This window comes from Dendrobates tinctorius, unplaced genomic scaffold (genome assembly GCF_039654945.1).
Source record: "Dendrobates tinctorius isolate UK_male_01 unplaced genomic scaffold, ASM3965494v1 ptg000089l, whole genome shotgun sequence".
NCBI lineage: Eukaryota > Metazoa > Chordata > Amphibia > Anura > Dendrobatidae > Dendrobates > Dendrobates tinctorius.
In genome coordinates, this window is record NW_027361757.1 from 16,086,043 (window position 1) to 16,102,236 (window position 16,194).

The window sequence follows — 16,194 nt, forward strand, 5'->3', positions numbered from 1 at the left end:
TAAATGGCGCTATAATAATAAATCATAATACCTTGGCCATGGCAGGGCACTATTTGGAGCTTTGTGGCAGCAGAGAGATTCTTTTTCTCTCTCATATTGCTTGAAACCTGTGGCCTGCTTAGTAGTGTGGAACCAGGAATCTATCAGCAGGATTGTGCGCAGTGACCTACAGACAGTGTCAGGTCGGAACCCATTATACTGATTACAATGATACCTTGGGTGATGAAATCTGTCTTGTGGTTGTTGTTTAATCTTTATTTTCAGTTTTTAGTTAATGATATGCTCATACCACGGGGCGGTCTGTGGGGGTCTTCATATGGTGCTCTGATTAGGTATTCATAATGCAGACTGCTGACAGGTCATTCATCCCTCACTGAGCTGCCACCTAATTTGCATAATGAATATTATATATACATACTAAAATTTTAAAAATGCTCTGCAGGCAGGCGCCAGCCGTGACACCTGCGCTGCAGCGTAATCGCATGTTTAGTGTCTTAGTAATAACTGTTCTTGATGATATAGCGCAAGTACAAAAAAATCAGTTTGGCAGTAGCAGCTTTTGGGGTGTATAGATATATCCGATAGCTGCTATTGCACAGGTGGCATCTTGCTGGAAAAGGAAAAAAAAAATTCCTCCTCCAAGATGGCCCCGCCAGCGCCTGCGCAGCAGCAAACTGTGTGTAGGTTACTGTGCACAATCCTGCTGACAGGTTCCCTTTAAGTAGTTTTAATTGGGCTCACCTATCAAACTAGTTATCACAGGTGTTTGATATTTATGTCAATGATCCAAAAAGCTCTGAGACACAATACCGTCCACAAGTTTATTTGAAAAACAAAAAAATTACATCTTTATGACATTTAACTCCAATTAATAATTTGGAATGAGTTGTGGTTCCTTCCCTGTGACACAAAACTAATGCTATATGTGAAGGAGGCTTCTCCTCTGAAAAAGCCAAATCTCTTCTTTGTCCATGCATTTGCTGTCACTGAAAAGGGGGCTGTATTGGCTACTGAAAAAAGCTGTTAGAAGCCCTCGTTCCACAAAGAGCTGGTCTCCTGCACACACTTAGGAAACACTTTTGCATGTTAAGTACAAGACCGGAAGTAGAGCCGATGATCTAGGGACAGCAGAGGATTCTTGATTATAGAAGCCTCTAAGCAGAATTGAAGTATATTGGTTAGTGATAAAACATCGTTCTTTTCAGCACGTGCATATTTTTTTATAGAAAAAATCTTTAACTATTTCAACTATCAACATAAATCAGGACACAATATACATTTTTGTAAACTATTGACAGATTCTTAGAATTTGTATAAGAATAGAATTTGTATTTTTCGCTTTATAAGATGCGCCTGATTATAAGATGCACCTAGATTTTAGAGAGGAAAGTAAGAAAAAAATATTTTGAGACAAATAGTGTGCAAAAACCTTTAATACCATCCAAAAACATTATCTGTGGATGACGCTTGGTTATGGGGGATCTGTGAATTACAGTACAGTGCCTGCAGTACCGTATATTGTGACTACCACCCCCCTTCATCTTAAGGAATACACCCACTTACTGTATACATGGATGTATTCTGAAAGATGAGGGAGGTGGTAGTCACATTTGCAATAAACACTTTGGCCACTAAATTATAGTGTATATTTACACTAAATATGGCTAGAACCCCTATCATCCTTCAGAATATACCCATTGATTCAGTATACTCTGAAGGATGATGGGGGTTGCTTGCTCATCTTTCCTAAAAGGATATCGGACTTGTGAGTACCATAGCTCTAGCTGTAAATAGTGTGCAGGGACAGGTACTTTATGTGATTGGTGGAGGCAGCTCAGCAACAGTTCCCTCCACCAATCACTATCCATCCCTGCAGAGGAGGAGGAGAATCACTCTTCTCTCCCTCCTCAGCTTTAGGGCTCTGTCTGCAGCGGAGCATTGCCTGGACCCTGCCGCCAGATGCAGCGCATGCGCAGATTGAGAGCTCAGTAAGCCGAGAGCTCCAACTGCACCTGCGCCGCATCCACAGCCATTTTCCAACGGACATCGCGTAGATGCAGGCGTGGATGGAGATCTCTGCTTTCCTCCATCTGCGCCTGCGCTAAGTGAGAAGCCGGACCCCGGAAGAAGAATGGCGGTCGCCACAGGGTCACCGCTCGCCTCCGTACCACCACCGCAGGACCACCGCAGGACCATCACTGCGCACCGCAGGATCGCTGCACCACTACTGCAACTCCCCCAGCTCCGGGCCCGCAGCATTGACCCCTTGGTAAGAACAGCATTTTGGGGATCAGAAAAGTGCATCTTATAATCCGAAAAAGACGGTACTTTAGTCGATACTAAATTTCTCCTTATCCTTAGTCAGATTTCAGGAGAGGTCAGCAACTTTATTTAACCCCTTAGTGACAAAGCCAATTTTGACCTTAAAGACCAGGCCAATTTTTACAATTCTGACCACTGTCACTTTATGAAGTTATAACTCTGGAACACTTTAACAGATACCACTGATTCTGAGATTCTTTTTTTTCTGACACATTGTACTTCATGACAGTGGTAACATTTCTTCGATATTACTTGTATTTATTTATGAATAAAAATGGAAATTTGGAAAAAAATATTGAAAATTTTGCATTTTTCAAACTTTACATTTTTGTGCCCTTACATCAAACAGTTATGTCACACAAAATAGTTCTAAAATAACATTTCCCACATGACTACTTTACATCAGCACAATGTTTCAAACACAATTTTTTTTGTTAGGACGTTATAAGGGTTAAAAGTTGACCAGTGATTTCTCATTTTTCTAACAGAATTTACGAAACCATTTTTCTAGGTAACACATCACATTTGGAGTTTAAGGGGGACTATATGACAGAAAGTACCCAAAAGTGACACCATTATAGAATCTGCACCCCTCAAGGTGCTAAAAACCACATTCTAGAAGTTCATTAAGTCTTCAGTTCCTTCATGACAACTGAAGCAGAAAATTTGCATTAGACCCAAACTTTTTTATTTTTACAAGGGTAACAGGAGAAATTCACAACAAGTTTTGATGTCCATTTTTTCTTGAGTATACCGATACCTCATATGTAGGGGAAATCCACTATTTGGGCACACGACAGAACTTGGAAGGAAAGCCGCACCGTTTGAGCTTTTGAACGCAAAATTGGCTGGATTCAAAGGCGACCGCCATGTCACGTTTGGAGAGACATTGATGTGCTTAAACAGTGGAAACCCCCAGAAGTGACCCCATTTTAGAAAACACACCGCTCAAGGATTTTATTCAGGGCATGACAAGGTCACTGGTGCCGTACATGAGGGGAGATATGTGTCGCAAAAGTTGCTTTCCTGCGCGATGTGAAAGCAATAAATGTTTACTCCAGCATGATATGTGCTGAGAGCAATTCAGTCGCTATATGGGCCTGGCATTCATGGTGGGTAGGTCAGGATGCCTGGGTATAAAAAAAACATGTGGGGATCTGCGATACTCTGTGCATACCCGAGCACCTGATGCAAATTCGAGTAGCGAGCATTTGCGCTCAAAACTAGCCATCATATCGCCATCATTTTTTTTTTTTACTAGATGATATCAGAGGCAAGAGAAATGAATTATAAATCAGACTCTCTTTTTGTGATCGCTGTTATTCAGTGAAAAACCGTTTGCTGTTTATTACATTGCTTACCAATTGTAATGGCAGCTGCCAGCAGCGGATCTTGAGATTTGCCCAAGTGCATTCAGCGTGGCAGAACATTTTTTAGACAATCATCAATAACCTCAATGACAGCAGCCAAGATGTACCAGTGCGGGAATTTCTGCACGTCGCACACTCGATACTGAATAAATTGAGATGTTTAGAAAATGATGTAGTTTCTATTTTTTCCCCTTCAGTTGAATATCATCAACATGTTTATCCGTCCTGTGAGTCTAATAATTGCATGAATGTTCCTTCTTACTATTGTAATTTCAATGTTGATGAGTGCATAATCTTCTTTTACAACTGAGCCCTATGGATGACTAATATCACGCAATGGCATGCGTCAGAGCCTTCCGTTAAATGCAAACATCAGGATCTTACTACATGAAGAATGGGGGTATTTTGGATGCGTTTACATGATGCATTGGGAGATTATCATCAGCAATTAATAAGCATCACCAATCATAATCAATGATAGCAACTCTACAAATACACCAAAACTTTGTCTATTTTTTTTAATAGCAGACTTATAAACCAATAGTATAGAGTGCTATATATTTCCTGTCACCCTTGGCCTCTAGAAGAATAGCCGACTTCCATCAGGTTGTATTAGTCTATTGACAATTTTTGCCAATTAAAGACCAATGCCACCTTTGAATGTTTTTTATTATTGCATTCATTATGTAATTATGTGAAACATTACAGTCCTTTTTTTACATATAAAATATACAATTGGTCTTGATTGTGAATATTTAACTATTTTTAATTTGGCAGCCTGCACATATTATAGCACACTGCAAGCTGCTTTGTTCATTCATTCTCAATCTCAAAAGCAAGCTACCTGTCAGATCAATCTCCATCCGTGGCTCTCCCCCTCATTGCTCAAATAAATCAGTTTGGAAATTAAATAAAAGAAATAAATTATATATCTCCTCTATGGCTGTGATTGTGGAAATTTTGAACAATAAAAAAGAAACATTTCAACATTTTAAAACAATTATTTCTATTCTATAGGGGAATATCTGATCTGATAATGAACAAGACATTCCTTTTTAACGTAAACACATCACCCGCCCAATTGTTTAGCGCCCTGAGTCTGTATATGCAAGCCATGCTTCGATTGCTTTTTTATTTAAAAAAAACTTTCTAAAATCTTTGCATTTTGTAAGTGCATGTTTGGTAATATTGGCAGCTGGTCACACTCCTGGCTGACAGAATGCCTACCATTGCTGGATTAGCTCCATGCAAACACATTCCTCTAACACCCACAGAACAACAAATTGAAATAGCAGCTATTCATTACGTAGGCATCCTTTTCCTTTCTTTTGAACATTGATAAAAGTGGACATTTAATTTAATATTGCAAATCTTAGATATTTGGATTTCAGCTATAGGATAGTTAAAGAAGCGCTCCTTCCATCAAAGTTTTTATCCACTTAACCCCTTTACTCCAAAGGGTGGTTTGCACGTTCATGACCGGGCCAATTTTACAATTCTGACCACTGTCCCTTTATGAGGTAATAACTCCGGAACGCTTCCATGGATCCCAGTGATTCTGACAATGTTTTCTCGTGACATATTGTACTTCATGTTAGTGGTAAAATTTCAATCAAATAACTTGCGTTTATTTGTGAAAAAAATGGAAATTTTGCGAAAATTTTGAAAATGTTGCAATTTTCCAACTTTGAATTTTTATGTCCTTAAATCACAGAGATATGGCACACAAAAAACTAGTAACATTTCACATACATTTACTTTACATCAGCACAATTTTGGAACCAAATTTTTTTTTGTTAGGAAGTTATAAGGGTTAAAAGTCGACCAGCTATTTCTCATTTTTGCAACACCATTTTCTTTTAGGGACCACATCACATTTGAAGTCACTTTGAGGGGTCTATATGATAGAAAATACCCAAAAGTGACACCATTCCAAAAACTGCACCCCTCAAGGTGCTCAAAACCACATTCAAGAAGTTTATTAACCCTTCAGGTGCTTCACAGGAATTTTTTGAATGTTTAAAAAAAAATGAACATTTAACTTTTTTTCACAAAAAAATTACTTCAGGTCCAATTTTACCAAGGGTAACAGGAGAAATTGGACTGCAAAAGTTATTGTGCAATTTCTCTTGAGTACGCTGATACCTGATATGTGGGGGGGAACCACTGTTTCGGCGCATGGCAGAGCTCAGGTTTTGACCTGCATGTCAGGGGTTAATGTCTTTAGCTCAAGGCAGGCTTTGACCTGCACACCTGGGGTTAATTATTGTGGCCTCTCTTTGGTTCAGGCAGAGCTTTTTATAGCCCTGAGAAACTCCAATCCCTATCAGTTACACTTTTGCCTTTGGCCGAGAGTGGTGACCCCTGTGTGCCTGTGCCTGTTCGTTGTCTTATAGCTTGCTTATATGGTTCTAATCCGGTTCTGTCCCCCGTTGTGAGTTTGCCTGTTGATTCTGTACTGTATATCTTCTTCTCTGGTTTCTGACTTCATGGCTATGTCTTGACTATCCGTTCTGTCTTGCCCTTTGGTAATTGTCGTGCTATCTCGTGCTTTGACCCCGGCCTGATCTGGTTTATGTCCCTGTCTATGCCAATTAGTAACTTTGTTCCGTAGTTACCATTCTAGGAGTTTTCCTGCAGCTCCTAGCTCTATGGAGTTTAGGCCATGCCCCCAGCAGTCACGTGCTTCAGGTCCTGTGGGTCTTAAGCACGCATCTTCTCTGCTGCTGCCCGCTCCACAGGTATCTCTGAGCACAGTTTGTCTTACTCAGGACACATGCACTGGCTCAGTGAACAAGTGCAGTGCGGTGTTCCTGACATTATAACTGACCGTGAACTTTTTTTTTCTCTCCTCACTTCTGCAGCATGGACCCAAAGCATGCCTTATCTGAGCAGGTGAAATGCTTGACTCAGTCGCTGCAGAAGCTAAGTTTGGAACACCAAGCTCTGGCCCAGTCCCAACGGCAGGTTGCGGACTTGGTTCAGGGGGTGCTTTCCGCAGACTTTCAGCAGGTGGGGAATAGAGATGTCATTTTAGTCCCACCCGAATCCCCGGTTAAGTTACCAGATACGTTTGCTGGTGACAAAAATGAATTTAGAGCGTTTAAAGAGGGCTGTAAGCTCTTTTTCTCCTTGAGACCCCGCTTCTCTGTGGATGAGAAACAGAGGGTGGGGGTGGTTATGTCTCTGCTTAAAAGCCTGGGCATTTTCTCTTTCCTGTTCTGCCCCAGAGAGAATGACTGTGGATGCGTTTTTTGAGGCCTTAGGGCTTATTTACGATGAGCCAGATAGAGTACGTTTGGCTGAGGACAAGGTGATGAGTGTCTGTCAGGGGAAGCACTCGGCCGAGTGGTTCTGTTCTGAATTTAGGCGTTGGGCAGCTGAGGTTTCTTGGAGTGATACCGCCCTTCGGGGGCTGTTCCGTAGAGGCCTCTGTGAACGTTTGAAGGATGCCCTGGCACTCCATCCTCCACCTGACTCCCTGGAGGATGCCATGACCCAAGCGGTTCGCATGGATCGCAGACTGCGGGCAAGAGGTGTTATGCAACTTGAAACATCATTATTCTCCAGTGGAGTTGAGACCTGGACTCCTCCGATGGCTATGGAGGTGAGCGCTGTCACCTGTGATGAGAAGGAAAGAAGACGCCGCCGGGAGAAGCAGTTGTGCTTCTATTGTGGGGAATCTGGACATTGGAAGCAGGACTGCCCCTCCTGTCCTTCATCCTCTAAGGTGGCGGGAAATGACTAGGTCTGGGTAGTAGTCGAAGAGGCTACCCAGACCTTCAGGTACCTTTTTCCTCACTTGCAAAAATTGTGCTTCGGGTGGAACTGGAAGTTGGTGATGGTCCTGTTCAGACTACCGCCTTTGCTGACTGTGGCTCTGCTGTTAACTAGATTGATGCCCGGATTATGACTCTTAATAAGATAGGGACAGTCAGGCTTCAGGATCCTGTTAAACTTGTGGCAATTAACTCGTCCTCTCATACCCGGGACGGTATCTGTTTCAGGTCTGAACTTTTTTCTCTGAAAGTAGGTTCCACTCATGTGGAAAAATTAACTTGTCTTGTGTTAGATAACTTGCCTGCAGGACTGGTACTGGGGATGCCTTGGCTACAATGCCATAATCCTACCATTGATTGGGTGACGGGGGAGATCACTTAATGGGGATGTAAAGATAAATACTGTAACCTGGGGCCTCTTGTTAACTCTGTTAAAACCGTATCTGTGTCGTCTGTTGGACTGGAAGGTATTCCGGAGTAACTGAAGGATTTCGAAGACGTATTTTCCAAAAGTGAGGCTGAGGTGCTGCCACCACATAGACCCTACAATTGTGCCATTGATTTAGTGCTCGGAGCCAAGTAACCTAAGGCTCGATTGTTCAATTTGTCCGGGCCTGAGCGCCAAGCCATGAAGAAGTACATAGCTGAGAGTCTCCGCAAAGGGCATATCAGGCCTTCTGTGTCACCCGTGGCAGCAGGATTCTTCTTTGTGAAGAAGAAAGATGGTGGTTTGCGGCCGTGCCTCGACTTTCGGGAACTTAACAAGATAATGGTTAGGAACCCTTATCCACTTCCCCTCATCCCAGACCTATATAACAAGTTATCTGGGGCCCAATGGTTCTCCAAATTAGATCTCCGGGGGGCCTACAATCTGATAAGGGTTCGGGAAGGGGACGAGTGGTAAACTGCACTCCTCACATCAGAAGGACTCTTTGAAAACCTGGTTACGCCCTTTGGGTTAACTAATGCCTCCGCTATTTTCCAGAACTTTATCCATGTTGTGTTTTCTGACCTGATAGGCCATTTTGTTGTCATTTATTTGGATGACATTTTGGTGTATTCCCCGGACAGTCAGTCTCACTTACAACATCTACAGACAGTTCTCCAGAGACTCAGGGAGAACCACCTGTTTGCTAAATTAGAAAAATGTTAGTTTTTCGTACAGGAACTGTCTTTTTTGGGGCTGATTGTATCTTTTGGGGGGTTTCGTATGGACCCTAAGAAGGTGCTGGCGATCGCAGACTGGGTTCAGCCTCATGATCTCAAGGGGCTCCAGCGCTTCTTGGGATTTGCAAACTATTACCGGAGATTCATTAAAGGTTTCTCTCAAGTGGTTAAACCACTCACAGATCTTACCCAGAAGGGGGCTGATGTAAAAAATTGGTCGGAACTCGCTAAGGAGTCCTTCTCAGCTCTTAAAAAATGTTTCATGTCCACCCCGGTGTTGGTCCAGCCAGACCCGTCCAAACCATTTATTGTGGAGGTGGATGCTTCTGAAGTAGGGGTGGGGGCAGTGTTGTCCCAAGGTTCGGCCACCCTTACTAATCTCAAACCCTGTGCCTTCTTCTCCTAGAAGTTCTCATCCGCCGAGAGAAACTATGATGTAGGCAATAGAGAACTTCTTGCGGTCAAGCTGGCATTCGAAGAATGGAGGCACTTTTTGGAAGGGGCGGCTCACCCTATCACTGTTATCATGGATCACAAAAATTTGTCATACCTTGAATCTGCTAAGAGGCTTACTCCTAGACAAGCCCGTTGGTCACTTTTTTCACGCTTTCAATTCTCCATTACTTTTCAACCAGGGTCCAAAAATATTAAAGCGGATGCCCTGTCCAGAAGTTTTGACCCGGAGTCTCCCCCCGAGCAGCCGTCCTCCATTCTTCCCCCAGGGGTGGTAGTGGCGGGGGTCTCATCAGAGTTGGAACAAGAAATTTTGAGGGCTCAGTTCCTAGCTCCGACGACCAGGCTAGGGGATAAATTGTTTGTTTCAGATTTATTGCAGCCTAGACTTCTGCAGGAGTTTCATTAGACTAGGCTGAGTGCTCATCCCGGTATCACGGCCACTAGAGAGGCAGTAGCCAGGGTTTTTTGGTGGCCTTCACTGGGGTCCAATGTCAAGAAACTCACTGCCGCTTGTGGAGTTTGTGCCCGTTCCAAAAGCTCGCATAACCGGCCGGCTGGGGAACTCATACCTTTACCAGTTCCTGATAGGCCATGGACTCATCTCTCCATGGATTTTATTACTGGTCTTCCACCTTCCAGGGGCAATACCGTAATCTGGGTGGTGGTGGAGAGGTTTTCAAAACAGGCCCATTTCATTCCCTTGGCAGCACTACCCTCAGCAGAAACATTGTCAAGGTTGTTCGTGCAGCAAGTGGTCCAATTGCATGGGGTACCCCTGAATGTGGTGTCTGACAGAGATGTGCAGTTTGTGGCCAAATTTTGGAGGGCATTCTGTATGAAATTGGGCATCTCACTCTCCTTCTCGTCGGCATATCACCCGGAGAGTAATGGTCAGACGGAACGTACCAATCAATCCCTGGAACAAATTCTCAGGTGTCTGACCTCCGCCAGACAGGAGTATTGGTGTGATGCGTTACCGTTGGCGGAATTCGCTTTTAACAACCGGGTGAGTCAGTCCACCAACATGTCCCCACTCCTAATCAATTATGGGTTTAATCCTCATTTTGGGGAGTTTTCACGGGTGGATTCCGGTTGTCCAGGTGCAGAGGGGTCCGTCCAAAGGTTAAAAAACCTCTGGGTTGAAGTCCAGCGTAATATCTCTCGGGCCCAGGGGAGGTACAAATATTTTGCTGACAAAAAGAGGGCCCTGAGACACATGTTTCAGGTGGGGGAGAAGGTTTGGCTTTCCACACGTAATATCAACTTGAAGGTACCGACAGCTAAATTGGGACCAAAGTTCATTGGTCCATACGAAATTGTGGAGATAGTCAACCCGGTGGCATATAGGTTGCGTCTCCCCGCCTCCTTAAAGATATCCAATGTGTTCCATAAATCTCTGTTGAAACCCGTGGGGTCTGTCAAGGAGGACTCCGAGTCTGTTGTTCCTCCAGTGTTGGTGGAGGGTCACTTGGAGTATGAGGTTGGACATATTGTGGACTCTCGGCGGGTGCGCCGCTCTTTGCAGTACCTGGTCCACTGGAAGGGATATGGACCGGAGGATCACTCATGGGTCCCTGCTCACTCTGTTCATGCAGATCGCCTGGTTCGGGCTTTCCATGCCAAGTACCTGGGGAAGCCTGGTGTCCAGAGGCCCCCCGTTGAGAGGGGGGTACTGTCATAATCCCAGTGCAGGTTTTGACCTGCACGTCAGGGGTTAATGTCTTGAGCTCAGTGCAGGCTTTGATCTGCACACCTAGGATTAATTATTGTGGCCTCTCTTTGGTTCAGGCAGAGCTTTTTATAGCCCTGAGAAACTCCAATCCCTGTCAGTTATACTTTTGCCTTTGGCCGAGTGTTGTGACCCGTGTGCCTGTTCGTTGTCTTATAGCTTGCTTATATGGTTCTAATCCGGTTCTGTCCACCATTGTGAGTTTGCCTGTTGACTCTGTACTGTATATCTGCTTCTCTGGTTTCTGACTTCTTGGCTATGTCTTGACTATCCGTTCTGTCTTGCCCTTTGGTAATTGTCGTGCTATCTCGTGCTTTAACCCCGACCTGATCTGGTTTATGTCCCTGTCTATGCCTATTAGTAACTTTGTTCCGTAGTTACCATTCTAGTAGTTTTCCTGCAGCTCTTAGCTCTCTGGTATTTAGGCCACGCCCCCAGCAGTCACGTGCTTCAGGTCCTGTGGGTCTGAAGCACGCATCTTTGCTGCTGACCGCTCCACAGGTATCTCTGAGCACAGTTTGTCTTACTCAGGACACGCTCACTTGCTCAGTGAGCAAGTGCAGTGCGGTGTTCCTGACAGGAAGCAGCGCCATTTGACTTTTATGGCTGGAATTGAGATCGGACCCCATGTCGCGTTTGAAAAGCCCCTGATGTGCCAAAACAGTGGAAACCCCCACAAATGACACCATTTTGGAAACTAGACCCTCCCAAGGAACTTATCTAGATGTGTGGTGAGCACTTTGAACCCCCAAGGGCTTCACAGAAGTTTATAACGCCCGGGCGTGAAAATAAAAATATCATATTTTTTTTCCACAAAAATGATATTTTTGCCCCCAATTTTTTATATTCCTAAGAGTAACAGGAGAAATTGGACCCCAACAGTTGTTGTCCAATTTGTCCTGAGTACGCTGATACCCCATATGTGGGAGAAAACTACTGTATGGGCACACATCAGGGCTCGGAAGGGAAGTAGTGATGTTTTGGAATGCAGACTTTGATGGAATGGTCTGCGGGTGTCATGTTCACTTTTGGAGAGCCTCTGATGTGCCTAAACTGTTGAAACTCCCCACAAGTGACCCCATTTTGGAAACTAGACCCTCCAGGGAACTTATCTAGATGTATGGTGAGCACTTTGAACCCCCAAGTGCTTCACAGAAGTGTATAACGCCCGGGCGTGAAAATAAATAAATCATATTTTTTCCACAAAAATGATATTTTTGCCCCCAATTTTTTATTTTCCTAAGGGTAACAGGAGAAATTGGACCCTAAAAGTTGTTTTGCAATTTGTCCTGAGTAGGTTGATACCCCATATGTGGGGGTAGAACACTGTTTGGGCGCATGGCAGAGCTTGGAAGGGAAGGAGCACCGTTTAACTTTTTCAACGCAGAATTGGCTGGAATTGAGATCAGACACCATGTTGCGTTTGGAGAGCACCTGATGTGCCCAAACAGTGGAAACCCCCAATTCTAACTCCAACCCTAACCCCAACACACCCCTAACCCTAATCTCAGCCCTAGCCCTAACTCTAACAGGAAAATGGAAATAAATACATTTTTTTAATTTTATTATTTTTCCCTAACTAAGGGGGGTGATAACGGGGGGTTTGATTTACTACTTATAGCGGGTTTTTATATTTGGCAGCTGTCGCACGCTACAAGACGCTTTTTATTGTAAAAATAGATTTTGCATCACCACATTTTGAGAGCTATAATTTTTCCATATTTTGACCCACCGAGTCATGTGAGGTCTTATTTTTTGTGGGACAAGTTGACGTTTTTATTGGTATCATGTTCGGGCACGTGACATTTTTTGAACGCTTTTTATTTCGATTTTTAGGATGCAGAATGAACAAAAACCAGCATTTCAAGAATTTCTTTTGGGGGGTGCGCTTACACCGTTTCGCGTGCGGTAAAATTGATAAGGCGGTTTTATTCTTTGGGTCAGTACAATTACAGAAATACCTCATTTATGTCTTTTTTTAATGTTTTGGCGCTTTTATGCAATGAAAATAATTTTCTATAAAAAATAAATTTTTGCATCGCTTTATTCTGCGAGCTATAACTTTTTTATTTTTTCACTGATGACGCTGTATGGCAGCTCGTTTTTTGCGGGACAAGGTGACGTTTTCAGCGGTACCATGGGTATTTATATCCATCTTTTTGATTGCGCGTTATTGCACTTTTTGTTCGGCGGTATGATAATAAAGCATTATTTTTTGATTTGTTCTTTATTTTTATTTTTTAAGGGGTTCGCTAAAGGGGTTAACTAATGGGACAGTTTTAAAGGGCGGGTCGTTTCGGACACGGCGATACTAAATATGTGTACTTTTATTGTTTTGGGGTTTTTTTATTTCCAAAAAATGAATTTATTAGGGAATATTTTTTTTTTTAATTTATTTAGCGATTTTTTTATAAATTATTTTTACACTTTTTTTTTAACTTTATTTTACTGTCCCAGGGGGGACATCACTGTCATGTGACAGATCGCTGATCTGTCACATCACAGATTGCTGTGACAGATCAGCGATCTGTCACAGGCAGTGCTGGAGGCTTCCTCATGCCGGCGCTTTGCAGGCACTGAGGAAGCTGGCTCCCTGCAGGCCCCCTGAAGGTCCCCACCGCCATTTTGGATCCAGGGACCTGCAGGGAAGGAGGCCCCCGCAGCAGCGCTGCACATCGCGCTGCTGCGGGGGTCTCAGGGAAGCACGGAGGGAACCCCCTTCCCGGCTGATGCGTCCTTAAACCCCCGGTACACTGCGATCGTGTTTGATCGCAGTGTGCCAGGGGTTAACGTGTCGGGGGCGGTTCATGACCACCCCTGACACATAGTGCCGGGTGTCAGCTGTGATAATCAGCTGACACCCGGCCGCGATCAGCGGCGCTCCCCCCGTGAGCGCCGCTGATCGCGCTAGACGTACTATCCCGTCCATGGGCATAGGGGCCCGGGTCCCATGGACGGGATAGTACGTCAGATGGCAGAAAGAGGTTAATATATTGCAATCATCATATTATATGGCATTGTGTACTTACAATTACTCATTTTGCCTTTCTACCCAGTTAATTCTTCTCATTTCTATTAGGGTTGTGACATCACATGATTAAAAACTGACTAGCTGAATCGATGTAAAATCTATGTATGCATAATCATTAGAACTACAATTCTACATCTTTGCAATGTCCCTGCCAGCCCAGCTCCACCACCTCTTCAACTCCTGACCCTGCTGCTCCACTCCTCCCCCGCCGGGGACTTTACAGTGAGGTAGAATTGTAGTTCTAATGAGGACTCATGCAGGGAAAAGAGACTTCCTGTTTTTGCATAGATATGGGAGTGCTTCTTTAAAAAGGGGTGGGGTTAGGTCTCTCCATGTAAAATACCATTGTTAGTGCAAATGTGAGTCCCAAATTGGACATTAACTGGGAGTCAGTGCAAAGTACTATGTAACACACGGAGCTCACAGAACAGTTACTGCTACAACAGTGTCCAAAGGTTATTGGAGAAAAATAGCCCATCTATACCACTGGCCATCAAAATGTGCTAGCCAGAACAGGCCACATGGGACTGGCTCTATCAGCTATAGCGCCACTATTTTACAAAAATCCTGTCTTTTTCCTACTCTTGCATTGCACACAACATAGCCACCAGGATTTTACATGCAAAATATGCACTATTTGCTCATCATTCTACCAGACACAGAATGGATAGATCACACTTCGGTGGCCAGATTCTAGGACTGTCGGACTAGTGGACACTTCTCATCAGAGTTAATAGTTAAGAGCTGAAGCAAGATCGATGCCAACCTAGCACCAGAAGGATCTACATATGTATTCTCAGCACAGCTGTGAAATTTAGCAAATCACGGGCTGGATTACCGCAATAACTGAGTGGCCTTGGGCTCCCATAGATAACGAGAAGTCATTGTACATAAATATTGTACACTGAAAATAAAAGTTGCATAGTGTATCTTTTATTATGTAAAAAGGGAAATGTTTTGTGCATCGCTTTATGGACGTCATCATATCACAAAGATATTCTCCAATAACAGCAATGCTATTACTGCAGTAGATCCCTATAATCCCTATGTTATTTGAATGCACTTTTGCTTTTTTACTTATTTAGTTACAGCAGGGCATATGATTATTTTGTTTCTAATAGGTTTTCTCTGTTTAATGGTGAAAGAACATGTGTTTATGTGCTGCATGTCCACAAACTTTAAACCCAAGCTCAATTATTTTGTGTTTTTTTCTGGGTTTTTTTGCATTTTGTGCAAGCCATGGCGTGGCCTCCCTTCCTTGAGCTGGATATTACACTAAATAGCTTCCCAAGGCTGGTGTCCACAGTTTGGGACACGGTCCTTTGTCTGCACTTATTCACAACACGCTGAGGGCAATTCTGACACATGGTAAGGTTTTTTAATATTAGACAATGTAGGACAGTCCCGAGCAGGGTCACTTTGCTGGTGGTGGGATGGCTTTTATGCTTTTTTAATCAAAAACAGTATTTACTAAAAATCCTATGTTATTTAAATGCACTTTTGCTTTTTTTTTACTTAGGTAGTAACAGCAGGGTATAGGATTTTGTTTCTTGTAGGTTTAGATCTCTGTAATGTAGCTTTCAATGCAACATGTCACGACTGCTGCGTCATCATTTAGCCCAATAAAATGTTAAAGAAATACCCTAAATTGTCAAGAAAAAGAATGGTACCAAAGTATTATAACAAGTGCTTGATCAAGTCATAAACGTAGGCTAACAGTATCTAAAGGATAACTGTTTTTTTTTTTTTTGTTCCCAGAAAATCATTTAAATGTCAAGTTGTTCCTGTAGTGAGAACCCAAAATACTCTATTACCTTTATTTTGATTTTTTAGCTCACCTTTAATCACCCACATTCATCCTAGTGCTTTGTCTTCCCTTCCAGAGCTCTATCTGTCCCGCAGCTCACATAGACGCACCCTCTGTGCTCATTGACTCCACCTACAAAGCACCATCCTGAGACTTCTATACAGTTTCATGATGGATAAATTGCTGCCTAAATAGTTTCTCCCTCCTAACATTCAGGATTTACAACTGTCCAGAAATTCCTCAACAGTCCATAAAAATAAGGCAGATTTTTCCCCTGTCCATAAAAAGAAAGAAATTACGCATCTGTAAGTTTTTTTTGAAGCTGGAGAAACTTGTACGGCTTATTATGACTGTAATTATCATCGTCTTACAGTTCAAAGTGAATGAAACTAATGTGTTCACATCAGAATTATGGGCTGCAGACTTGTATCATTTACATTGTTAAAGATTTATTATTTATTTTGGTTTTCTTATGTATTGGTACAAAAAAGTTGGCTGTTTGTGATTTTTGAGAAACGGTCAAAAAATAATAA

General features: G+C 43.1%; 1 protein-coding gene across 1 annotated transcript in view; it reads right to left on the minus strand.

The window, feature by feature from the left end:
- Nucleotides 1-16,194, minus strand: part of TLL2 (tolloid like 2) — a 337,545-nt gene that overhangs the window by 171,986 nt on the left and 149,365 nt on the right. The gene's annotated exons all lie outside the window — the stretch shown is intronic.